The sequence below is a fragment of the Ambystoma mexicanum genome, chromosome 10 (assembly GCF_040938575.1).
Source record: "Ambystoma mexicanum isolate Mex_15411 chromosome 10, UKY_AmexF1_1, whole genome shotgun sequence".
NCBI classification, from domain to species: Eukaryota; Metazoa; Chordata; class Amphibia; order Caudata; family Ambystomatidae; genus Ambystoma; species Ambystoma mexicanum.
The window spans coordinates 1,026,704,495-1,026,730,311 of record NC_090932.1 but is presented as its reverse complement, the minus strand read 5'-3'; the positions used below and the strand labels follow the sequence as shown (position 1 = coordinate 1,026,730,311).

The 25,817-nt window shown below is 48.3% G+C and overlaps 1 protein-coding gene across 1 annotated transcript in view; it reads right to left on the bottom strand.

The window, feature by feature from the left end:
• The window catches only part of RNPEPL1 (arginyl aminopeptidase like 1), a 422,807-nt gene that overhangs the window by 200,778 nt on the left and 196,212 nt on the right, over positions 1–25,817 (bottom strand). The window lies entirely within an intron of this gene.

Below are 25,817 nucleotides of genomic sequence, written 5' to 3'. Positions count from 1 at the left end.
CAGTGATTGCATAGATTCAGTTGACCTTGAGCTTGCACAGTCTGAACACTAATGGACTGCTGTTAGGAAAGAATCTCTTTTTGCAGATTCCCTTCATTGACATCAAATAGAACCTCCACCTTTTTGCCATGACCTGAACCTGGTCATGTCTTTTAGCGTTAAGTAAAGCAGTTTGCTTTACTTTCCTTGCAAAACCTATTAGCAACTAGCCTCATCTGCTCATTTAGATGTCAGAAAGTTCTGGCAAGATAAAGTCGGACCCTCTAGAATCCACTAGGTCTCACTGGTGAGTTGACATACCATGAGACATTTGACAGTGCCGGGAAAGATCTTATGTCTGCAGGGAAACACTGATTACAGAAAATACCTCCAACAGTGGAAGTGTTGACAAAAGATGCGAAGAGTAGGCAGCAAAACAGTATACATTCTGCACAAGAGTTCATTCCAAGTAGCTTACTGAAGGTAACGGCTGGATACAATCCCACAGGAAGACTTGGAGGGACAAAGGAGCGAGGAACATCTGGGAACTAACTCAAAGCAGGCGCAGACAAGAAGGTTATAAGATAAGGAAAAAGGAAAATGACAGTGGAGGGCAGCAGGAAACAAAACAACAGAGGCAGGAAAAACAAATGGAAATCACAGCTGAAGCTCATGCAAGTACTAGGGAGCAGTCTCCACCAACAGTGGACTTAAGAGCACTGAGATGCGCCGCTGGATCTGTTGCACCATGAAGGTCAGTCCGATGAGATCACCAGCAGGTTATCTAAACACATCAAGTAAGAATTGGGCAGCCATATTGCAATGGGCTAGGTCGGCAGTTGTTAGGCAAGATTGTATGCAGTACCCTTTGGGTGCACTACAAAAACCCTGCTCTCCTGGCAATACTGACCCAACCTTTGGTATAAGTCTGTATTACACAGGTTGGTAGTGTGGTCGAGTAGCCAGGCTCATCTCAAGAGGGGTCAATGTGAGCTGTAGGGGAGTTATACAGATTCACAGCGACAAGTATTCAAATAAACTCTTACACAAGGTTTCTTGATTAAACAATTATTAATTTAACAGTCAGTTTGACTAACTCCAGGTTTCCCTCTCTTCTTTGCATGTGTGTTGCCCTTTTACAAAGGCCCCAGCTGTCTCCGGGTTGGAGTTTGGGGCGGTGCTGGGCTCGGCTGCTTAAAGTGTCACTTTAATTTCCCAATGTCTGAGAACGAGTGACATCTTATTTTTTAAAAAAGGGGGCACATTGTTTCCATTTAATTTTTGCAGACCAGTTTCTAAGCAGTCATGGGCGCGTTTAGGGATGATTTGGGGCTTTTTTAGTTCTCTCTCTCCCCCCTCAGCAGTTATAGCATTTGGGGTGGGTTCCTTTTTCCCAGGGTCTGGCGACAGGGGGTCTGAGATTTTTCATTGTTTGAGGTTTCCACAAGTCACTAATGGTGGGGAGCCTGTCCAGTGCTACATCCGATGTAGCATAAATTATAGCGTCAGTAACACCCAGGTCTCTGACACGCGGGCTATTAAAAGCTGTGAGCACCGTGGGGGCTCTGGAGTCAGATGGCAAACTTATGCGATCAGATAACAGAGGTGGGTTCCGTTGCTTCATTCAGATTTAAATGTACTTGTTGTCTGGTGCGTTGATGACATCCAGCTTCCAGCAGGGGCTGCATAGGGAAAGATACTTCTTCTGGATCCCTTGGCCAGATAATGGAAAGTGAAAGACTTTCCTGGCCCAGCCACAGCAGCAAAAAAGGGATCCAGTAATGCCAAACACTGTGTAACCATAGTCACCATGGGTACACGTAATAAACATCAGATAACTTAATCAAGCAATGCATCCAAGTAAGTTAGATGCAGTACATGATGGGATCCAATCAAAAGAATATCCTAACTTGAGCAGTACAAACTGTAAGATGAACAGGCCTTGTGGACAGTCCAAAGATATACAGTACATGGGAATATAATTTACAACAATTACAGCGGAAAGAAAGGTATGCATTTAGATACTTGAGGTAGTGTACATTGTGCAGAAGTATAATACAGAGATCCGTGCGTTCACTAGTACAGAGCATTGTTGGAAATTATCCAATTTTTCATAACTTTTCTAAATGTGAAAAAGGATTGGTTGTTTTAGTGTTGTGGGTAGGGAGTTCCACAGTTGGGCGGCCATAACTGGGAAACTACTGCCGCCAGCCTTTTTGAGTTTATACCTAGGCACTTGTAGGCGGCCTGAGTTGGAAGATCTGGTAAATCGGGTTGGGTTATTTTTGGTAAATCTTTCAACAAGGTACTGCAGAGCTAGATTGTTGAGACATTTAAAAGGTCAGAGAAGCTGTTTCTAATTGTATTCGGTCATTGATAGAGCCACTTGATGTCTCGTCTTGTGGCAGAGATGGGTTGTCTGCGAGGTATGCTTAATGCAGATCGGACCACATTGTTCTGCAGGATCTGGAGTTTGATGATATATTTACTTGCCCCTAGGTACAGTGTGTTGCAATCATCGATTTTAGATATTAGTGCTCTAGCTAGCGTTGTGCAGCCGTTAGTGGAGAGAAAAGACTTACAAGCATGTAGAAGTTTGCAAATATATTCCGTGGCCGAGGCTAAGGTGTTGGTCTGTTTGTGCATATTCAAGGAAGAGTCAAGATAGCAAACCAGTTTGTCTCTTTGGCGACCTTAATATTGTTTCCATCAATATTGAATGCTTGGTATCGATCGCTCAGTTTTTTAGTGTGACTAGGGTTTGCTAAGAGGAGTAGTTCGGTCTTTTCATCATTCAAGCAGAGGCCATGTGTGGCCATCCAAGCCTGAGTGATAAGGTACATTTTGTTTAGTAGAGCTAAGTCTTTGTTGTAGTTGCGCGTCAGGGGGATAAGGATCTGGGTGTCATCTGCATAATTAGTGTAGGTGACACCCAGATTGTCTAGATCATCAAACAATGGTTTGGTAAACCCATTGTACATGGTCGGTGATACACATGAACCTTGTGAAACTCCACATGAAATGGGAATACGGTCGGCTGACACTTTAAAGACTCATGGTCCTATTGTTTTAGAAGGATTGTATCCATGCTGTTGCTTCTGTTGAGAAGTGTGCCGCTGTGGAAAGGTGCTTGCACAGAACCTTGCGATCAACCAGTTCAAAGGACGGCGGACAGATCCAACAAAAGCAAGAGGGCTGATTTCCCTTTATCTCTCAGGTCGTCAATCTGAATCTTTAGATCAATCAGGGCTGTTTCTGTGCTGTGTTGGGGTCTAAAGCCAGATTGACAATGTCCGAGTAGTTTGTTGTTCTCCAAGTATTTTTGTATCCGATTATATAATAAGAACAGTACAGTTGTGATAGGCCTAAAATTAATGGGTATATTCTGGCTCAGTGATTTTTTTTTAGAAGACGGAGTACCAATGAGTTCTTTAAGTTGGTAGGGACAGTACATGTGCTGAAGGAAGCATTGATTAGTGAGGTAATGAAGGGGGCAAGTACATTAGCTGCTTCCTTTATGACGGATGCTGGGCAGGCGTCACCATGGCAATTGGAGGATTTGAGCGTGGCTATGATTTGTATTACTTCCTGTGTAAATACTGAGCTGAATTTGAAGCAGTGAGGAGGTTTAGGGAGTGTGACATTTTCATGGATGTTCCCTTGTGTAGGCTGGGTGTTCCTTTGGGTGGTCAGGTTGAGTTTGTTGGCGGTAATATTTTTTTGAAACAAGGTGATTTTATTATCTAGAGCATCTTGAATTTTAGTGCACCAGTTCTGGTCTTTGCTGCTTCTCTCTGTAGGTGGGGTGGGAGATTGCAGTACTCTTAGGATAGTAAAGAGTTCTCTGGTGCTAGAACCAGCTTTTTCGATCCTATCATTATACGCATCTCATTTGGCTGATAACATTTCATTTTCGTTGTTAGCTAAGGCTTTAAGCAAGGCATCTTTGTTAGATGTAGTGGGCTTTTTTTGAGGTGGTTTCACATTTCCTTTTTTCATTCCTCAGGTTTTTTAGATGGGGAGTGTGCCAAGAATTCAGATGTGCCATTGGTTTGCTTTTACGTACTTTTAGCTGTGCAATAGAGTCTACTGCTGAGGTAATGGTTTTGTTATATAGGGCCACTAATTCTGATGGATCGGGAGAGGCAGGTAAAGTATTGGTGAGGAGGAGGAGGAGGAGGAGGAAAGGTATAAGCTTATCTACAATTTTTTTTTATTCCTGGTTGGGATGGCTGGAGCAATAGGATTCTCTTTGGTGGGGAGTATGCAATCTAGTAGAATAAAGGTTAGTAGGAAACGGTCAGTCCAAGATTGCTGTTCGATAGACGATATGTTAGTTACGCAGTTGAAGTTTGCTACCCAGTCTAATATTCCTACTTTCTCATACGTAGGGAGGAGTGCTCTCTTTGTGAAGCCTAGTTCAGACAGGGAATTAGCTAGAGTCAATGCAGGCTGGTCTGTGGGGTCATTGAAACCTAGGTTGAAGTCGCCAAGTAAAAGGGTTTGCGATGATGGCTTAGTATTTGTTGATAGTAGGGTGTTCATTTCTTCTTCAAAGGATCCTATAGGCCCATGTGGTCTGTAGATTAGATGCATTGTAATGGCGCGATGGTTAGGCTTAGTATTTTGTACAGTGCCTATTTGAATGTACTGGCCGTAGCGGTGCAGAGGAGCACTTGGGGCGTTAAGGAGTGGTGGAACTATAGCAGGTCTAGTGGTATACAACTGCTCCAATGGAGGCAGGAAGGGCATGGGCTTGATTCCGTCTATGAGCGTCAAGGGTGGGAGGAAGCTGGTGGGTCTGACATCGTATGCCTGAGGGGTACGTTCAGGCATGGTGCTAGAAACTTGCGGCTTATAGGAGTCGGAACTGCTGTTGGCAGTGAGGTTTGGAGAGGGAGGGGATAGCTTTGATCACGGGGATAGTTGTCAGAAGAATAAGGCAGGGTGAGGCCTTACAGTATTTGTATTGTGTGTCAAAGGTACCCAGGGTTCTCCTGCGTTGATAGTCAAGGCGGCAGAATCGCTTGCCGCTGTGGTACTGCCCTTGGCTCCTACAACAAAGCAGCGCCAGTGAAGTCAGCGCAGCAGGTAAATTGGGGAGACTGATACCAGACCTGTGTGTTGAAGCCAAGGTTGAAAGCGGCAACATTGTATAGTGAACGCTGAAGCAAACAGTGTATGAAGCGTATGTGATAATCAATATAAGTAAAATTGAACAGATGAATGATTGAACTTTGAAGCCAAGATACGATAACAGAGTGGTCCGGCACCGTGTGCGTTCTCATTCGAATGACTAAGGTATCCAACTGAAAGGTGGCAAAAGTGAAAGTGGAACGACAAATTGTGAATCGAAGTGGTCCTGCAAAGAGTCAAGCAAAATCCTGTGCACAATCGAAAGTCTTTGATGTTAATAGCATAAAGAAAGTTAAATTGAAATCCAATTGATCCGAGCCGGCGGAGGTAAACCAATTGAAAATTGTGTTAAAAGGATCTGAGCCCAGGTGAATGGGATCCGGGGTGAACCGTGAATCACCCAAGAAAGAATATCCTACGAGACATTGGATGCATGAATATCCTACGAGCATTGTGTTGAGAGGATCTGAGGCCACCTTAGGGGCATCCCAGGCGAATAGTGAAACACCTGAGAAATTGAGTACTTGTGAAATCGGCAGAGGAAAATAACGTATTGTTTGTTGCATCAGGCCCTCTGAAAGAAGAGACTTTCAAAGGCAAAGGGACTTTGGCACGGAAGGCCCTGATAATGAATTAACTGTATCCTCGTACTAGAGAAGTCAGAGACTGTGCTAAATTCCAGTGTATTGCCTTGTCCCGTGCTGAAAACGTGGGGAAGGAGGCCAAGGGCCCGAATATCCCGACATATCATTTTGTGAACACTTCCTTCTTTTTTGTAACACTCTTTCCCACACTATTTGTATTTAGAGGTAAGGATTGTCAATAGGTTTATTAGTATAGGCCCTTTTATTTTGACAAGACACCACATGGACTGCGTTATTTGATGGTCGTAGCTTGCACCCATCTGTAGATTTAAGATTAGATAGGCGTTTATCAAATCATTTTTGAAGTTCATTAAACACCCTTGAACTGTGGTCACTTGCATCTGTCTTACTGTTGATACCCTGCCTTCCTTACAGAAACCAGACCCCACAAAGGCAGGGTGAGAGAACCCAGACCCCCCCCCCCCCCCAAAAGGCAGGGCGAGAGAAACCAGACCCCCCCCTCCACCCCCACAATACTTCATAAAATACTTTTCCTTATGTGGTTTTGCTAACTAAATACAATTACTGTATATCTTGTCTGTGCACGAGTTCGCGTTACAACTTATAGTACGGTAGAACTGTCATTTGTGCCAACTTCTGTAACAATTAGAACGGCGAGCAACTACAAACTAATCAGTGGCCTTTATAAATTATCTAAAAGTATTTCTATGTATATTGGTTTAATGAAATAAGTATTGTAAGACCTTCCTTGGGCTTATGATTGAATGTAATCTTTTGCACACCAAGGTGGCCGCCACCTTTATCGGCATCTTGCCGCTGCCGCACCTGTGAGGCAGCGCCGACCTCGTAACCCTGATTGGTTGCAGTCTTCAACTTCAATCCTATTGGGGAGCCGTCAGGAGAGCCGGCCCCCGCCTCAAAGCCCACACAAGGCCCGTGTCTGGTCCGGCTGTGGCCGCAGTACCAATGGAAATCCTTGCAGCTCCATATGCTGCGCTCACGCTGCCTGCAAATCTACAGTCCTTCGGGGGCCTGCCACCGGCTCTTGTACAGAATCAAAGGGTAAAGGCATGCTATTGCTCTCCCCTCCCACGCCTCAGCATTCTCCCTTGAGCTCATCTTCAGAACTTACATTCCCTTCCACCCTGCTGCCGCAGTCCCTGGGCCAAAACCATCCTTTATTTTCTAGGCACGCCTTAGCCTGCCCTTAAATCTCTACTGAGTTCTATGCCATTGTCCACGTTTTAGTTTCTGTTTTAGTTTCCATTTTAACTCTCAAATTCAAGCAACTCAAACAGCTACTTCACATGTGCGTTTTGACTTGTCCTGCCCTCTCTGTATGCACACTTCCTGGTTTGAACTGCATCTTACACCAGGAAACTGTCGTCCTGTGCATTTTACGTCCATCGCTGATCTCTTCACTTCTTGATTGACTTCGACTGGCTACTGCCCCTGTTGCATAATTTGACACTTATTTTTTGGAACAGTTGGGTGTTCCATTTCCGCTGCCCTGTCTAAATGCTGGCATTTTTCATGTCTGTTTAAATTTCAAATCTAGATTATCCTAAATGCATGTTTCCTGCTTTTAGGAACTCCAATACTGGGTGCATTTAAAAAATCGCTTCCCTGTGTAAAAGCCTGCATTCTCCATGTACGTCTGAACTTCAAATCTAAACGATTCTAAATGTGGCTGTAAGGGAGAATTCTCAGAAATGTGTCAATTCCCTTCTACCTTGGAGACCCCCAGCTCTTTTGCTGGACTTTAGGTCTCATGTAATTTTAAAGTCCATAGGCATCATCTTTACATTGTCTCACAAAGCAACTTCAGTGCAGTGGCACAGGGAAGTCTCTTAGATTTCCCAAAGGTTTAAATACCTTCTCTTGGTGAAACTACTGTTGCCAAGAGCAGTGAAGTGAAATTGGCTTTACTTACAATTTGTAACTTTCTAGACCCAGCACACCCTATCCTACCATAGGGTGCTGCAGGGGTTTCTCCGTATCCCCTCTCTCTAGTTTCTCATGTAACATTTGTAGGTTACCCTTCCTACAATTAATGGCTGGAGGCAGTGGTTTACTTTTTACTACCATTGTGTGTTTTTACCACGGGCTGTGTTAGCAGCCACGGTAAGGCACGCATGGGTGCCCATTTCGTCAAAATGGCTTGGTCTTTTTGCGCCTTCTTGTCGGGAAGGTCCTTCTTGAGATTTACTGTGTGCCAAACCAGGGTTGGTGCCCTGGTTCCTTTTGTCTTTGCCGGGATTCACAAGTGAAGCCCGCCTCTGGCTCCAGTATGTCTGGCAGGGGCAGAAAGTGAGGGAGGTGTCCTTAACTCCCTGAGCTTAATTCCCCTTGGTTACAAGAATGCACCCAAAGGTGATTGGAAGGCTGGCTGTCCAGCAAGGACAGCCACCCTGCTGTGTGATTGACAGCTAGGCTGGAATGAATGGGAGAAACCTGCATAAAAGGCGAGGCTTTTTGGCTTAGAAGACAGTCGACCCGTGGAGGAAGGAATCCGAAGAAGAACTTGGAAGAGACGCATGCTGCAATTCCTGGACCGTTGGTTTGCCCGGTGAAGCCCTGCTGCTGTGCTGAAGTTCCGAATTTGCCTCGACTAGAGAATCCCTGCAAGGACGACTTCTCCCCTTGAGTTGGTGGGACCAATCAACTCCAAAGTAAGCCCGACTGGACATCCTCTCGAAGCTGGTTGTATTTCCGCTGCTGCTGGAACCGAAGTGCGAGGGAGAGGAACAACAGATGGTGTGCGCTGCTTTTAAGTCTGATCCGAGCGCTAGGAAGATCCTCCGGACTTCCCTGATGCAGGACTGACCAAGCCTTAGCCACCTCAATAGAGTGCTGGACCCCCAGATGCGAGGAAAGTCTGAAGTGGTATCTGAGAACGGCGATGTTGCCATTTGCTGTCAGACGCGAGGAGCTGAAACACTGAAGAACTGCTGAATTGAAGTTTGCCCATTGCTGCCGCTGACCTTCTCATTGCAGAGTAGTGGTCCCCAGACGTGTCCCCACGACGGAGGCTCAGGAACAACAGGATCTGCAGAGCTGTACAGGAACAGAAGCCAGCTGGAACCATCTCTTCTAACAAGAGGCACTGTAAAGTCTAAGAACTTACCTCTTGTTGTGTAGCCTTACTTGCTCTCAGTTGAGACCTGTCTTGGTTACCTTGCAGAGTTGCTAAAGCTTTGTCCCTCACAAGCCTCCCAGCTTGTGGCCCTTCAAGCGTTCTATTTTCTACAAATATTTCTAAAAAACATTGTGCAAGACGGTTTACCTACCTGCAAAGAGGATCTTCAGCTCACCTTGGCATTGTGCAATTAACATTGGCTGTCCTGGCTCCCTGAGAGACTCTTCTTTACCTCAGACTTTGTGCTTTGGCCTTTCCCCCAGGAAAGGGTTACTCTGCTTAAGTACTTACCCATTTATGAATTGTTAACCTTTGTTTTATTCCTCTATCCTATCTTTCTCACCAAACTCTGTACTATTCTAAATCTACCAGTGATCGATCAATCAATGGCCACAGTGTCCTAGCTATTTAAGTCACCTGAGGGTGTAGGAAGTGTGTGTGCCATCCCCAATGGGTATCATCTGATTTAGAGAAACTAAGTGTGTTTTGAAATAGATTTAAGTGTTGCACGTTTTGCTCCCTTTCTGGAGAAGGCTTATATAACTGATTGTGAAATCAATTAATAATCGTTTTTATCAAGAAATCTGGAGTAGAAGTGTTTATTTGGATAACTGTATTGTGAAACTGTGTCAACATTACTGCTCACTTTGACCCCTCGTGAGATAAGCCTGGCTGCTCAGCCACACCACCAACCTCTGTAGTTCAGACTTATACCAAAGGTTGGGTCCCTATTGGAAGGAAGTCAAGGTTATTGTAGTGCACCCAAAGGGTACTGCATACAATCTTGCCTAACAGTGGCTGTCTCTGTTAAAAGCTTGCATTCTTTGTGTGTAAGCGTCAAATCTAGGTTTAACCATTGCTGATCTTTGTATTTACCTGCTTTTTGGAACCACTTATCTAGGGTAATTTAAAATCTGCTGACCTGTTTGAATTTTATTTAAAGTACCACCCCCCATCTGTGCCTTTTGGCTGTTATGCTGCCTGGCGAGTTCCTTTGTGCACTGTGCAGCTCTCCGTCTCCTCTCTATCCATCAGACATCCATCGGTCTCCTCTCCCCTTATGGTGCTCTCCATCTCCCCCATCTACTCTAATTTCTACTCTATTACCTATGAGCACTCTCTTTCGAAGCCCGGAAGGAAAACGTTTAAGAAACGTGTCCTCGGACTATAACCCAGGCCTGCCCATTGCGGTTACCTATGTTGACGCTTCCTCCTGGCAGCCTTTTACTGACATCCCCTTTGTCATTCCTTCTCCAAACTTATGGACTCCCCAGATGGTCTCAGTCCTTTCTCCTATTCTCCCATTAATGGTGGAACCAGATGGGAAGTGCACTTTGCTCACTTCCCATCCTCCAGGTGCAAGATTAATGTCCATCAGAATGGCACCATCATGGCCCAGGGCTCTCAGCCCAACCTCCTGCTTCTTGACAGGCATCCGTCTCTCATTAGTTTCCACCCTTCTCCTGGCACTCCTCTGGCCTTTTTGCCCCTACCGACTGGTGTACCTTGTCCCTCTACACCCCCTCTGAAGACCTTTAAAGGCAACAACCAGCTTCACTTGGCTACCCTCAATTCTCACACCACTGTTAAAACACACTGCTGACATTTGCCAACTTCTTGAAGACTTTGACCTAGACGTCCTAGCCCTCACTGAAACGTGGTTCAATGCCAGTTCTGTCACTGCTTTTGACACTCTCCTCCCCAAGGGCTTTAAGATCCTTTCCATGCCCATACCCAACATGTCTGACAGTGGAGTGGCCCTCATCTTCCCTGAATGGGTCCCTGCTTCCATCATACCCACTCAACCAAATTCCTCCTTTGAATGCTGTCATATATGTCTCTTCTTCCTCCTCCTCCTCCTCCTCCTCCTCCTCCTCCTCCTCCTCCTCCTCCTCCTCTCCCCCCCCCCCCCCATATCATTCTTCCCTCCGGTCCAACTCACTCAGCCGTGCACACCCTGGATGCGCTCATTGCAGCGGACATCCCTTTCCCTTTCTCCAAACCCCTCACTACACCCGTCCTGGGTGCTCTCCTCTCACCTAGAACTCTTGGGCTCCTCGGCTAACCCTCTTCCCGCGCTGCCAGTCTCCTTCTCAGTCATTCGACTGATGAAACGAGTGTCAGTAGCTGCCTTTGCCGCCTCTTCAATCCACCTCCGACCCCTGCTGCTGACTCTCCGACTGACTCAGTCCTTGCTAACCTTAACCCCTCCATTTCCAACACCCTCGACACCCTAGCCCCTGCCATGAGGATCTGTATGAAGCCTGATTCAAAGTGCAACAATTGGTATGACTCTGACCTTGCCTCGCTGAAAGTCAAGTGCATTGTCGCAGAACTGAAGTGGCGGGCTTCCGTCAAATCCTCTGACAAACTGTCCTGTCGCCTGCTCCAAAGGCAATAAAGATTCTCTATCCGTTCCGAGAAGCAGGCCCACATCCAAGCCTATATCTCTGGGGCCACCAACAACACGGCTCAACTCTTTAGAATCGGTAAGGCACTTGCCAATCTTTCTGCAGTGTACACATCTCCGCTTTCCAGGCCCACTCTACAGCCTTGGCCTCCCACTTCATTTGCAAAACCCAGGACATCTGGTCCTTTCTCTCATCCACCCCCCCCCCCCCTACTCCGCTCCTACTCTCAGGCCTCCCTTGGCCCACCTCCCTGCCTACTCTACGCCTTCTTACCCGCAGACCAGAGGAAGTTACCAAGACAGTCTGCTCTATGAAAATTCTTCTCAAAACCTGTGCTTCCCTGCTCCTCCAGAACTTTAAAGGACAACATTGACACACTCGCTCCCTCTTTGGTGGAGTTATGCAACAACTCCTTTGCCACTGGCTCCTTCCCACTACCCATCAAGCACTCCCTTGTACACCCCTTCCTAAAAATGCTGTCTGCTGACCCTTCCTGTCTGGCCAACTACCGCCCTATTTCCACTACCCCTTTCCTGGGCAAACTCTTGGAGGAATTGGTCATCTCACAACTAATCCTTCACACTGAATCTGTTGGCTGTCCCCACGACCATGAGTTTGGGTTTAGAACAGCCAAAGGCACGGAAACTGCTCTCCTGAACACCTGTGAAGACCTGCTCTCCAACCTCGAACCCAGCTCACCTCCTGCTCTCATCCTCCTCGACCTGTTCTCTGTCTTTGCGGTACATTATGCCATCCGGATAAATCCTCTCTGTGTTACCCTTGGCATCACGGACCGAGCACTGGACCGGTTGACCTCGTTCCTCACTAATCAACCCTCACACGTCCAACTGGGCCCCGATTCTCTCCTCCACACCTCACTCTCTACCTGTGGTGTCCCCCAGGACTCCATCTTCTCGTCCTGCCTTTTCCACATCTACCTTGCCCCTCCTGCCCCCCGATCTCTACCTTCTCTCATTTCCAGTGTTTTGCAGAAGAGACACAGCTCTCCTTTAAGCTCCCCTCCTCTTTCCTCTCTCATTCCAGACTGACTGCTATTCAGGCATGGTCTGCTGCTAATGATCTCTACTTTAATGCCAGTAAGAGAGATCCTTCTCATCGGGGCTCCTGCCCCCTCTTTCCTCCTACTCTCTACGCGCCCTCCTTTGGCCCTCACCCTTGTTCAAGGCAAAAAATCTTGGTGTCCACATGGACTGCTCGCTCTCCTATCGCTGACCTTGCCAAGAAGTCCCACTATCAGCTTTACATTCTCTGAGTCATTCTCCCTTTCCTCACCTTCCCCCAGAAACCCAAAGTCTCCAGAGCTCGGTTCTCTCCAGACTGGACTAGTGCAACATCCTGTTCCTCAACCTGCCTCTTTTCACCCTCCAACCAACTCAGAATAGGACTGCAAGACTTATCCTTGGCCTCAAGCCCAGAGAGCGCATCTCTTCAGCCCTAGAATCTCTCCACTGGCTCCCGGTGGTTGCAAGCGTCAAATTCAAGATCCTCTGCATCATCCACAAGGCTTTCTGGGGCCTGGGACCCCGCTACATCCAACTTTCGCTCCCTAAATACCTCCCTGCTAGAGTCCTTCAGTCCTCTAGCTCCAACTCTCTGCAGATCAGACGTTTCTCCATGCAGAGAGTGAGGGGTAGATTTCTTTCTTCAGCAAGAGCCTCCCTCTGGAATGGCCTGGCCTCCCTGCCCCTTTCAGGCTTGAGACGGATCTCCGTAAATTCTGGACATTTCTCAAGACTTTCCTTTTCTCCTCCACCTTCCCCCACCCTTGCTAATGTCCCCCTGCTGCTGAGACTGGTGTCTGGACTCTTATGAGTCTTCCAGTGGCCAGGCCCTCCTCGACCAGTATATACCAGCACTGCTTTACCAGCACTTCCCCAGGGCACCCTTCCCCGACTGGCCTGAATTTGGTCCACCCATTCATCGCACAAGTTGACCCTTACCCCAGGTTTTCCCCTGGCACTTGCCCATCCCTGGGGCACCCTCCTTACTGCACTTCTCCCGTCATACTTTCCGTTATCTCAGCCCTTTGTTCCTGACCTGCGCCAACCCCCTGCACTTATTTGTCATTGCACTTGTACGGTCCGAAATGACACAAGGCCTGGTAGGACCACTCATTGTTATTTTTCCTAAGTCTCCAATTGCGCCTTCTTGCCTTGTGGTGCCTGGAAACACTGATGTATAGGTGCCATCCAAATGTCCAATAACAAAAAAAATACATTAAAAGCAATAGCTGGGCAGCTATCCGGCACAAGGCAATCTTCCTTCCCCTGCATCAGGCTGCTTCTCCACTGCTTTCCCTTAACCAGCGAGACAGGAAGTCAGTCCCCAGCTGAGACAAACTGCAACTGAACTGGCTCTCCCTTTATTCAATCCTTTCTCCCCCTAGCCGACTACTGATTGGCTGAACTGTCCGGCTTCACCATTGGTGGAAGTAGTGCTTACATCATAGCCTCCCAGGGTGGGTTATCCCCCCCATTGACCAGTTTGAATAACAGTTGTCAATTAGGAGTTCCAATTAACTCACCTATACAAGAGCTCTGTTCCACTTTATCTGGTTTGCTACTCATGGGTAGATGAGGAACAAGTTACTTACCTGTAACTGTTGTTCTCCAGCATGGGTCTGGCATGGATTCACATGCGCATGAATATTCCCTGTCGTCAGGCTGGGAGTCCTCAGTAAAAGAAAAAAAAAAAAATCAGGTTAATTTCTGAACTGTCTTTCTCCTAATAACCAATCACTGAGCTCTGGGTCATACTGCCCCCAGCCAATGACTGCCCTCTACCTGAGCCCCGCCTCTGGAAGCCATCTTCAGATTTGGTAGATGGTAAAGTGGCAATAGTACCAAGAGAAGAGCAGCAGAGGGGTAGGCGGGAGGGTTCGCATGTAAATCCATACCAGACCCATGCTGGAAAACAACAGTTACAGGTAAGTAACTTGTTTCTTCTCCAGCATGGGGTCTGGCATGGATTTACATGCTAATGAATAAAGAATACATAGCTGTACACACATGCACAACCACAGGATGTGGCAAGGCTCAACATAAGCATCTCTTACCCGTTACCTCCTGACCAGGCTCACCTTCAAGCAAACAGGTTGCGCAGCACTGCTAGGCTGACTCTGGACTCCTCCCTGGAATCCCTGTCGACGCAGGAGAACTTTGTGAAGTTATGCGTCGACCTCCACGTAGCTGACCTGCAGTCCAGCAGGGGCATGCCAGACAAGAAAGCCGTTGTAGCAGCGATCACCCTGGTGGAATGGGCTCGGACAGCCAGGCAGCTGTCGGTTTGCCAACCAGTGACCGTGGTTGATACAGCCGGAGAGCCACCTGGAAATGGAAACCTTGGAGAGGGCCTTCCCATGGTTCACAGGACTAAAACTCACAAAACGTTTTCCGGAAACTCTTTGTGCGGGCCACATAAAACTTCAGCGCTCTAGCCACATCCAGCGAGTGCAAAGTCCTTTCAGCCGGCGACGAATGCATCGGAAAAAACACAGGCAACACCAAGGGCTTGTTTAGATGAAAGTCCGACGGCACCTTGGGCATGAAGGAGGGGTGCGTTCACATCGCCACCCTCATCTCGTGGAAAGTCAAGTAAAGTGGTTTACAGGAGAGGGCCTGGATCTCACCCACTCGTCGTGCAGATGTGATGGTCACGAGAAAAGCGGTTTTCCACAACAGAAACTTGAGTGGAACATAATGCATTGGCTCGAATGGGGTCCCCATGCACCTATTAAATACCACATTGAGCTCCCACGCCGGGGCCGGAGCCTTCACAGGAGGGAAAGAGCGGAACAGTCCATTGAATATTCCTTGACCAACCAGTGCGACTACAAGAAGGGTCGTCCTGGGGATCTGGTGTAGCGGGAGATAGCCGCCAGATGAACCTTGATGGAGGCGTGAGCCAGCCCCGATTTTATCAACAGCAAATATGGAAGTACCCAAGGAGCCGGGACCCTCAGAGGGTCGATCTTCTGGGAACAGCACCAAATAGAAAATCTCTTCCACTCGAGTCCATAGCACATAGCATTTCAAAGTAGACAACCCTCTAGCCTTTGGCGAAAACTCCCTTGCAGTCCGCCGGGAGATCGTAGCCACTGAATTCTAGCGATGCAGGACCCAGGCCTTCAGGTTCAGAGACCCTGGATCGTGGTGAAGAATGGCGCCTTCTTCTCTGGTGGGAACATCCGCGACCACTGGCAGCTTGACTGGAGGGGACGCTGACATGCTGAGAAGGTCCGGGTACCAGATCTGCCTCAGCCATGCCGGTGCAATGAGGATCATCCGGCACCGTCTGAGTGGACTGATGACTTGAAGTAACAACCACAACGGAGGGAACGCATACAGAAAGAGGCTGTCCCACGGGAGCGAGAATGCCTCTCCATGCTGCCCTGCTGGGGGAACCTTCTGGCAAACCTCTGGCACTTGGTGTTCATCGCCGTCGCAAACAAGTCGATCTGGGGATTACCCCATTTGAGGAAAAGATTCTCCACCAGTTCCTGCAGAAGTTCCCACTAATGGCAAGAGTGAAACTCCCTGCTGAGAGAGTCGGCGACTGTTCTTTACTCCTGCCAGATGAAAAGGAATGAGGAACATACCCTCTGCGACGGCCTAGTACCATAAGTCCTGCGCCTCTTGAGAGCGCTGGGGACCTGGTGACCCCGTTTCCTGATGTAAAACATTGTGGTGGTATTGTCTGTGAAGACCCGTACCACCTTGCCCTTGAGGGATGGCAAGAACGACTTGGGGGTCCAAAACTCTGCCCGTAGCTCCAGAACGTTGATGTGCAACGTCTTCTCCTCTGGCAGCCACAGGCCTCTGGCGTGATGACTTCCGGCGTGGGCTCCCCATCCTTCCAGGGAAACGTCCGTCGTGACTGTCTCCTGGTGCGGCAGGGTCTGTAAATCCACGCCTTTAGACAGGTGAGAGCGCACGCTCCACCACCTTCTCGTCCGACTGAATCCCTAGTCGAGCATGATCCTGTCCTGAAAGCTTGCGGACACCTGAAACCAACGGGCGTCGAGGAACTCCTGCAGTGGGCGTATCCGTAAACTGTAGAGTTCAATGAGGTAAATGCATAATGACATCGTGCTGAGCAGAGACTTGATGGCCCGCACCGTGGCGAGAGCTAACAGCCATTGCACCTTGCCCAGGATGGCTGCTACTCTCTCCTCAGACGTTGATGCCAGGCATGACACTTGAGCCGGGGTCCCAAGAACAGCACGTCCTGCGATGGAGTCAAGCAAGACTTTGCATAATTCACTGAGAATCCCAGATCCGTTAGTAGGCGGACAGTCCTTGCTGTGTGGTCGACGGCGATGTCCCTTGAGCTGGCCCGGATGAGCCAGTCATCCAAGTACGAGTAGACGTGGATCCCCTGTAGTTGTAGATGGGACAGCGCCAAGCACTTGGTGAAGACTCTGGGCGCCGACTTCAGCCCTAAGGGAAGGGCCTTGAACTAGTAATGCTTCCCCTGAATGACAAAGCGCAGGAACTTGGTGTCCTTTGAAAATGTGGAAGTACGCATCCTCTAGATCCAACAACGAAAAAGTCTCCCTCTTCCAGCTGTCCGAGCACGTGTTGAAGAGTGACCATTCGGAACTTCTGGGACATTATGTACTTTGCCGTCTCAGGTCGAGAATGGGCCTCCAGCCCCCAGGCTTCTTTCGCACAAGGAAGTACCTTGAATACACTCCGGAGCCCCGCAGTCGCCTTAGAACTAGCTCTATCGCCCCTTTCTTTAGCATGGCCGAACCTCCAGCAGCAGCTGAGGGATGTGGTTTTCCTGCCAGGCCACCTATGGTATTTAGGGGCACTTCTAGAGTGTGTCTGTGGGCGAGAGCGTCCAGCACCCAACGGTCGGTGGAGATGCACGTTTCATTCTTGCTTAGAGGTAGACGTGCTGCCTTGGGGTCCCTGGAAACGGCGGCATCCTCCTCCGAAGGCCTTGGAGCGGTCCCGGTTGGTCTCTTTGGGCCGAGGAGCGAGAGGGTTGGCAGCAAGTGGAGGAGCCCCCACCGTAACCCTTTTGAGGATTGGGGAGACTTGCCTCTTGAGGACCGAAAGGACGGCCGTCACTCCTGTAGCGTGCCATGGGCACTTGTCGTCTCAGTGCCCACCTTGATGGCCTGTAGAGACTCACCCACAGCCTTCCCGAAAAAATTGTCTGCCAAAGGGCATATCCAAAACCCTAGTCTGGACCTCCTGTCGAAAGTTGGTGGCCTTGAGCCAGCCACAGCGGCAAAGGCAAACGGCATTGCCCATCTGGCAGAAACCCGCGTCCGTGGCCACCGTGAGGGCGTGGTCTGAAACCACCTCTCCCTCTTGCAGAATCTCCAACGCCTCTGCCCTCTTATCGTCAGGGAGGAAGTCCTGCAGAGGTGCGAGCTTGAACCACAGCTCCCGGTTGTAGCGCGCTACGATAGTGAGGGCATTGGCGGCCTTGATGGTCGTCACTGCCGAGTAGATAACTCTCCTTCCCATCGCATCCAACTTCTTCCCCTCGCTGTCCAGAGGGGTGGATGCTGCCGAAGACGCAGAGCCCGACGATTTCTTCTTGGCTGCTGCAGAAACCACAGAGTCTGGCTACAGCTGGGCTCGCAAGCACATGGGTGTGGAATCTGGCACCCTGTACTTCTCAAAACGGTCCCGCTTCGCTGGCGCCGTAGAAGGGTTCTTCATGAGTGCCAGTCCTTCATCCCAAATGTCATCCAAGAGCGGGACTGAAAGGATGGTCTTCCTCTTCGCCTCGCGGCGCTGATACAAGAAGCCTTTCTTCTCCTCTAGAGCTAGCTGGAAGAGCTCTGATGCTCTGGAGATCGCATGGAAGTATCCTACGTCGTCCGGCGGAGAGTATCTGGGCGGAGGCAACGGGAGGTCCCCCATCCCGCCATCGTAGGTGCCCACCGTCGCTGTGTCCAATTCCATCTCACTAGCCGGGGGGGGTGGCGGAGAAGGAGGCGACGGGTTGCAAGGAGGCAGCGGGTGCCTCTTCCTCTTCTTGGATGGCGGTTCACCATCAGCGGGGCGGTCGGTACCGGAGGCGCTGGGAGAGCAGCCGGCAGCGCTGCTGGCATCCTCTTCTGTATCTCAGATACAAGTGTATGAAGGGTGGAGAGAATGTCCATAGAAAAATCTCAAGGTGGCAGCTGTGGAGTAGAGACAGGCAGCTGGGGCGTAGGAGCAGGGTCAGGGCACTCGTCGCCCTGAGGCCCTCCGTCGCACCTCAACGGTATCCCCATCCTCATAGTCCCCCTCATCGGCGCCCTCGTCCTAGGGCGCGACTCAGACGTTTCTCTTGTTGCTACCCTCCTCCTGGATCCTGGATGGTCTGGAGGTAGACTAGTTCCTCCTTCTCAGCAGAGGAGATGTCCTTGCCCTGGGGGACTTCAGCACCTGCCCATCTTTCTTCACGTCCAGAGGTGACGGTCTCGGGGAGCTGACCGGCACTTTCTTCACCGGGGTCTTCTCACTGGGCTGGAATGAAGTTTATCGCCTGGCTGGAAGGGACAGTCTTGTCTTCAGACGGGCACCCTGCGGATCCGCCCCGAGCCGCCTTCGTCTGGTGCACTTGGGCTTTCACTGTCACCCCAGGCACCTTGTCCTGCTCAGCCTTCTCCTTCGAGGCCGGCTCGGAGGTCCGGTCGCCTTTGGCCTTCTCTGCCGAGGGTAGGCCGGATGCCGTACCCAGTTTGGTCTTCTGCTTGGTCGTCTCCGGGGCCACCTTCAGCTTGCCAGGGTGATCCGACTTCCTCTTGGATGAAGATCCGGAGCGTTGACTGGAGTCTGATGCAGCTGGCTCCCGTGTGAGGGGCGTCCTCAAAAGGACTTCAAGCCTGCTCAGCTTTCCCGGATCTGAGAGAGGCATGCTCCTGGGAAGCACCTGCTGCAGATGCCTTTGCCTACAGCCACTCCTCCAGTCGCTTACGCCAATCCTTCAATGTGCGCTTCGAGAGTTACCTGCAAAACACACAATCTTCCTCCTTATGCGTTGGATCCAGGCAATACAGGCACTGGGAATGTTGGGTCATCCACGTAAACATTCTGCAAACCGCAGTCGGAGCAAAGCTTGAAAAGGGAAGGGGAATCCTGCTCTTCCAACATGACACACGCGGTGTAGGCCTTGAAGAATCTCGATGAAATCCGCCATTGAAGGGCGCTGAAGACATCCACAAACGGGTCCCCTTTAATCGGAAAGATGATCGATGGAGCATGAGGCTCGAATGACCGAAAAATAGAGTAAACTTCCAAAAAGCGAAAAACGCAGCAATATAGCTCAAGAGCTAAGCACCAGACTCCCAACACTTGAACGTGCGGTAACAATCTGAATATGGCTGCCTGAGGAGGGGCTTAGGTAGAGGGCAGTCACTGGGTGGGAGCAGTATGACCCAAAGCTCAGTGATTGGTTGTTAGGAGAAAGTTCAGAAATTAAACTTGATATTTTTCTTATACCGAGGATTCCCAGCCTGACAACAGGGAATATTCATGAGCATGTGAATCCATGCCAGACTCCATGCTGGAGAATATGTGTTAGGGAGATATTTGCACAACCCTATAGTGAGGATAGTGTAATCATCTAACTTAATAGTGGAGCAGTGCGTCACCAAAAGGAAAGACCAGACTCTCCAATGGTAGCTGTAGCAGAGCAGTCAGGCTTATTTTAGGAAGGGAGGTACACATTAGTTCCAACACACAAGAACACCCCACACCGATAGATTGTAAAAATATACACTTTATTAAAGTCACACAAAATATGTATGTATTTATTTTGCATTTGTTGCAGCGCCAACCTGTTGGGAAGCAGGGATGTTCGTCTCAGATCCACAAGAGATTTCGAATGCGGCAGAGGCCTAACAGCGTGTTGTAGATGCCTGGGAAGTTATAGGGGTCCAGAAAGGTGTTGGTAGAAGCTGCATTATGGGTATGTTAGAATGTAAGTAGGTGTAGATTGCACTAGGCACACGCCATTTTAGCAAGCCAATAGCAGCCATCTTGAAATGGAGACCTGGTGCTACGCTGCAGCCTGGCCACCTGGCCCTGGCACAGAACAGAGATGTGGGTCAACACAGGGTCGGGCTGCAGCCTGGGCAGCAGTGAGAAAGACCAAATCTGCAAAGACTCAGACCACTCATTGCCTCATTATTGTTAGCATTTGTATCCCAGAAGGAATACGCCATGCAAGGCCATAAGGGGGCCCAGCGCTCCCTCTGAAACGATATCCCCCGAGAAAGAGGGCACAAGCCTCTGACCTTCACCAGTCCAAACCTTAAGTTTTAGTGCCCAGATAACTCTGTCCTAAAACCCCAGCATTACAGTGTACCGGTCAATTCCAGACCACTGACCATAAAACTGTTAGTGTGATGCTATCGGAAAGATCACAGCAGAAAGTTCACCCCACCTGGGGTCCCTGTGATATGAGCTTTGTGGTGCCAGGGAGGGAAAGTAACATTTAAGCCCCGAGTGGGAAGAACTGAAATGGCACGGACGAGTCTGGGATCGAGCAGGGGTTTAGAGTTAGTGTGATCTCAAAAGTAGCCTCTGCACCCATGTCTGCAGTATGAGGTGCACATTAGGCCAGAGAGGAAATGTGCTGAATTGTTTCGTAATTGGGAGCCCTGCACTTCATGAAGGATCCCACATGGAAGCCCAGGTGAAGCTGGGACCAATGGCCTAGCAATCCCTATGGAGCAGACCGCCTATGTATGGTGTCGCACCAACTAGCTATGTGGATTTGTAACCTAAATGATGTACGTCAGCCGACGCATTTTACCTTTAATAACCTAATCTTTGTGCCGATTTCGCCAGAGCGTTCCTTGGCAGCAGAGTTCTTTGCTATCGTATACTTGTTTTTTATGAAAATAAGTCTTGTTCTCCTTAAAAGAGGTGTGCTGGGCCTTTTTACCCTAGTGGTTTGTATTTTTTTTGGTGTGAGCATTGAGGGACTTCTCTAAACTTTTGGTGACCCGGACATGAGCCCAGATTTTCTGCAAAGACGGAGGCTTCCAGGCCGCATGATCAGTCCCAAGCACGCAACTCGTAGTGATGTGCAAGAGCCATTTTCACAGAATTCCTGTCTGCTCTTTGGACCGGGGCATGGAAGGTACAGGCCGTTATTGGGACCCTGTGACGGAGGAGCTCGGATGAACGCACAGATGTAAGTACACCTGTTGCGAGTGACAACAGGGATTGACACAAGTGAGCAGTGGGGTAACGGGGACAACAGTGTGTGGGCTTGTGTGTGAAGAGGGAGTGAGAGCGCGTCTGAAGTCGGATAGTGTGTGTGAAGGCCATGTGGCAGTTTTTAATTTTTGTTGCAAGCATATAAAGAGAAACATAGAAGTGGGAACCTTTCTGAGTGCGGGAAGATGATGAAGTGGAGGACCAGAAGGATTATTGATGACAAATAGAATTTTTGTATAAGGGTCCGACATTCTCCGAATTTAAAAGCTGTCAACATGGGGGGTTGGAGTACATTGGTAGTGCACTGCCGCAGTATAGGGATAAGATTGAGACATTTCATAAGCAAGGGGTGGCAGAGACACAATGGGGGATGTTTCACCCATGGCCAGAACAGAGCACGAATAACAGGGGGGATATTAGAACACATGCATAGGTTTTTGGCTGTCGAATCCAAGAGTTCTAATAATTGTTCTTAATACGCTTAATACCAATGAGTGGTTTCTAAGCACAGATCGGGATTCGAACCAGTGTTGTGCTGCGTGGACTTCCAAGAAAACATGTTGCCCCCGGACTATCCTTCCTCTGCAAAGAAGGAAGGAGATTTTATAACTGTGGAAGATGGCGAAAAATAGAGGAAAGTGATGGGTGCAAGTCCCAGTGTGAGAACGACACAGCCCCTAGTATAGCCAAATCAGCAGCACTCGAGGAACCGGAGTCACCCCACACCCAAAGTAAGGCTCTACCCGACCCTTCCCGCCACAGGATACACAAACCCAACATATGTGCCCTCACACGCGACAGCCCGACCCCCATCACTACTGACACCCCCATATCAAACAAACATTAATACTACAGTACTACCAGTTGTAAAACCCTAGAAGTAAAAGTAGAAGTTGGGCATGCAGAATTGGCGCAATTGAGGGCACTCCGGGAAGAAGGGAGTAAACCGGGGCGTGAGCTAGATGAGTGGACGGACGGAGATATTTTGTTTCGACTAGATAGCACGGCATTTAAGGATGTACATATTGAGAAGGAGAAGAGTGACAAGCGAGGGACGTGTAGCGTAGTTTATAGGACAGTGAGGTCGGATGTAGTTGCAAACAGGGGACATAATGGATAAATTAGAGGCGGAGGAGGTGGTGCCGGTTAGCCCGCGAGTAGAGTTTGTGGGGGACACAACCGAGGAACAGGCTTGGGCGAGCAGCAGTGGCTAGCAAAAAAGGAAAAAGGGGAGCGGGCACGCAGTTGCCATTAGTGCACAAAGGTCCCAGGAGGAAACAATATGCGACCAGGGCTCAGATGGATAATAGCAACATTATTAAAGTAGATCAATAAGAACAACCTTATTAAGGTGCTCCCGCCCATTAATGCAGGGGCTGGGAAGTGGGAATATGCTTTTGAAAAACACAACAGGACTACCATTAGCAGTGGGGGACAATTGTAGGGGGGGAAATCAGGCAGAAGATGTTTGGGTCAAGGCGGGATATCTGTGTATCAAAGTAGATGCTGCAAAACATGATGCAGCACCTTTCAATAATATCAGAGCACATGAGTGGGATGCACTTCAGCACGCGTATCCGGACACACCAGACCTGCAGTCCATAATGCAATACACGACGAGGGATAACAACCCGCTCAGTGCATTTTAAAGGTAAAGGAGACGTGGTGGGCCGAGACTGGAGACCAACGCGACCAATCAGTTCCACTCTTCTACTTTGTTATTAAAAGACTGGGTAGCCGACTATAATTGTACCGCCACCATCACTTCCATTTCGCAGCTAGCGTTGACAGATCACTCCCTTGTGTCCTCACCCGCCATGGCCTCTCAAACTGTCCGACCTTGCCCAACTAGAAATAAAAAGAATATTACAGTGGATAAAGTGATCCCTGCCATTCTCCCCACACTAAACTCCCTGCCTGACATTTTAGACCCTGATACTCTGGTCCATGAATACAACAAAATGATGCTCACCACATTGGACAAGATTGCACCACTCAAAGTTAGACCAAGTAAACCTAAAGTCCATCTAAACAAGTGGTTCACTCCACAACTAAAGGACCTACGTCGCCCAAAAAGAAAATGTGAAACTACCTGGAGACCATGCCCGTCCAATGAAAATAAAGTCAGACTAGCTACAATCTCCATGTAATATAAAAATGAAATTTCCCTTGCTAAACAAAATTCCTATAATGAACGTATCGCCAAATCCAATTCCAGTATGAGGGAACTATTCACCATATTAAAAGATCTAGAGTCTCCGATTCAAATACCCGACATCGGCATCAAAAATAAAACTTCGTATTCAGATATTCAAAATGCTCTAGCCAATAAAATAGACACTCCAAAATAAAATACCCCAAAAAAAAAAAGACTGAATCTACAGCACCCCCCTAACATCCCTTTGCCGAGTCATACACCTACTGCCCAGGCCACTAGATTCCAATTCAAAGAAACAAACCCTAGACCCACTCATTCCCACCAATTACAGGCCTATCACAACAGTACAATTCCTACTTAAAATACTGGACAAAGTCGCATATACACAGATCCAAAAATATCTTGAACTGCACAAGCTCCTGGGAGCTAGACAATCCAGCTTTCGCTCACTACCTGGGACGGAAACTGCCCTCATCGATTTAAAAACACAGATTGATGAGCTGAGAGATGAAGGAAAAATAGCCCTCCTCCTACTATTAGATCTCTCTGCTGCATTTGATCTTGTGGATCACAAAGTCCTTTGTAATCATTTGGACGTAGCAGCCCACTTTTCTACAGAAGCTATCAGGTGGATCGGATCATTCCTGAGTGAGAGAACCATGAGGGTCTTCATACCATCGGCAGCAGTGGACCCTGTCCCCATCTCGTGCGGTGTACCCAAGGGCTCTTGTGTCTCCCGCACCCTGTAGAAAATATTCACCAAACCTTTGTTCGATGATCTGGACCTTCTGGGTATCACCTACACTAACTATGCAGATGATACATAGATTCTCGTCCCTGAATGATAAGACAGAGCTGATAATCCTGGGTACCCACTCTAACCTCAATAGATTGGGCCATGCATATTCTTCATTTACCATAGGTGGAAATATCATCAAAGTAATCAAGGAAGTAAAGACCCTTAGCTTTTACCTTGATTCGACCAAGTCCTTTGACAAACAAGTGAAATCATTGGCTTCCACTACTGCATACACTTGTAAGCTTATCAGGGCAGGTAAACCATTCCTCTCAAATGACAGCTGCATGATCCTGGCCAGAGGATTTTTTAAATTTATTTAATGTGATACAGTTTACTTAATAAACTTTACACATAAAGATTGACACTTACACATAAAATAATACTTAACAGATAGCATAGCATCACAAAAATATATAAAAAAAAATCAAAATAATGAAGTATCAGAACATACACAAGCTAAATATAAATAAAAATAGCAATAAAAGTTAGACAATAACACCCACAATAATATACCACCTTAACTGCATACAAAGGCAAGCAGAGATATACAATAATTAGACCATTTCTCAGAGCAACAGTACCTTATGGTACTCAAATCTCAACAGTCTACATCCACCCAGGGCAAAGGCAATATCTATTGTTGGATGTTGACACTGGTTTTAAATCTTGATGGCCAATATTTCTTCTATCCTAGGCCAGATATTATACAAAGCAATCATAACTCGCAAACTCTCAGAATTCATGCAATGATGCCAAAATAATGGGGCACTGATTGATGCCAGGTCATGGGAGTACTTCACAATATGGCGATGGATTACATTGATCATACTACCAGATTCTGTCAATACATGTCTGGCTGACTCCAATACATTACTTGCTTTGCACAACCAACAGATACGTTGTTACATTGGTATCTGCTCTCTTCTGCCCGTAACCAACAAGGTCGGAAGCTGGTCCAACCTTAGGAGAATAAAACGTTGCAGTCTTTTAGAGGGGCAGAGGTTGAGATACGCTTGTGGTTTCATAAATGCATATAGCCTATATTGCCCAAATGTGCAACTTTTCAGCGTCTCCAACCAATCCCACATTTCAACCCCGCTTGTCGAGAGCATTCTGAACCCGCTTAGAGTACACCCCTTCTCGCCAAGTCCAGCCAATCTGCGCAAGATATTTTGTCATCTTCGCAGATGGTGACTGGGGATTTTGTTTCTTACAAAGTTCTTGATAGATAGTAGTCAGAAGAGGGTTGGATATTTCACTACGCATTTTCAGAAAATACCCGGCCGTCCTTTTCATAACAATGGCATTCAGCGAGGGTAATCCCAGTTCCAATCGTATAATGGCCATTGGAACTCCCGGAGCTAGACCAAGTACACATAGCCAAAATTTCC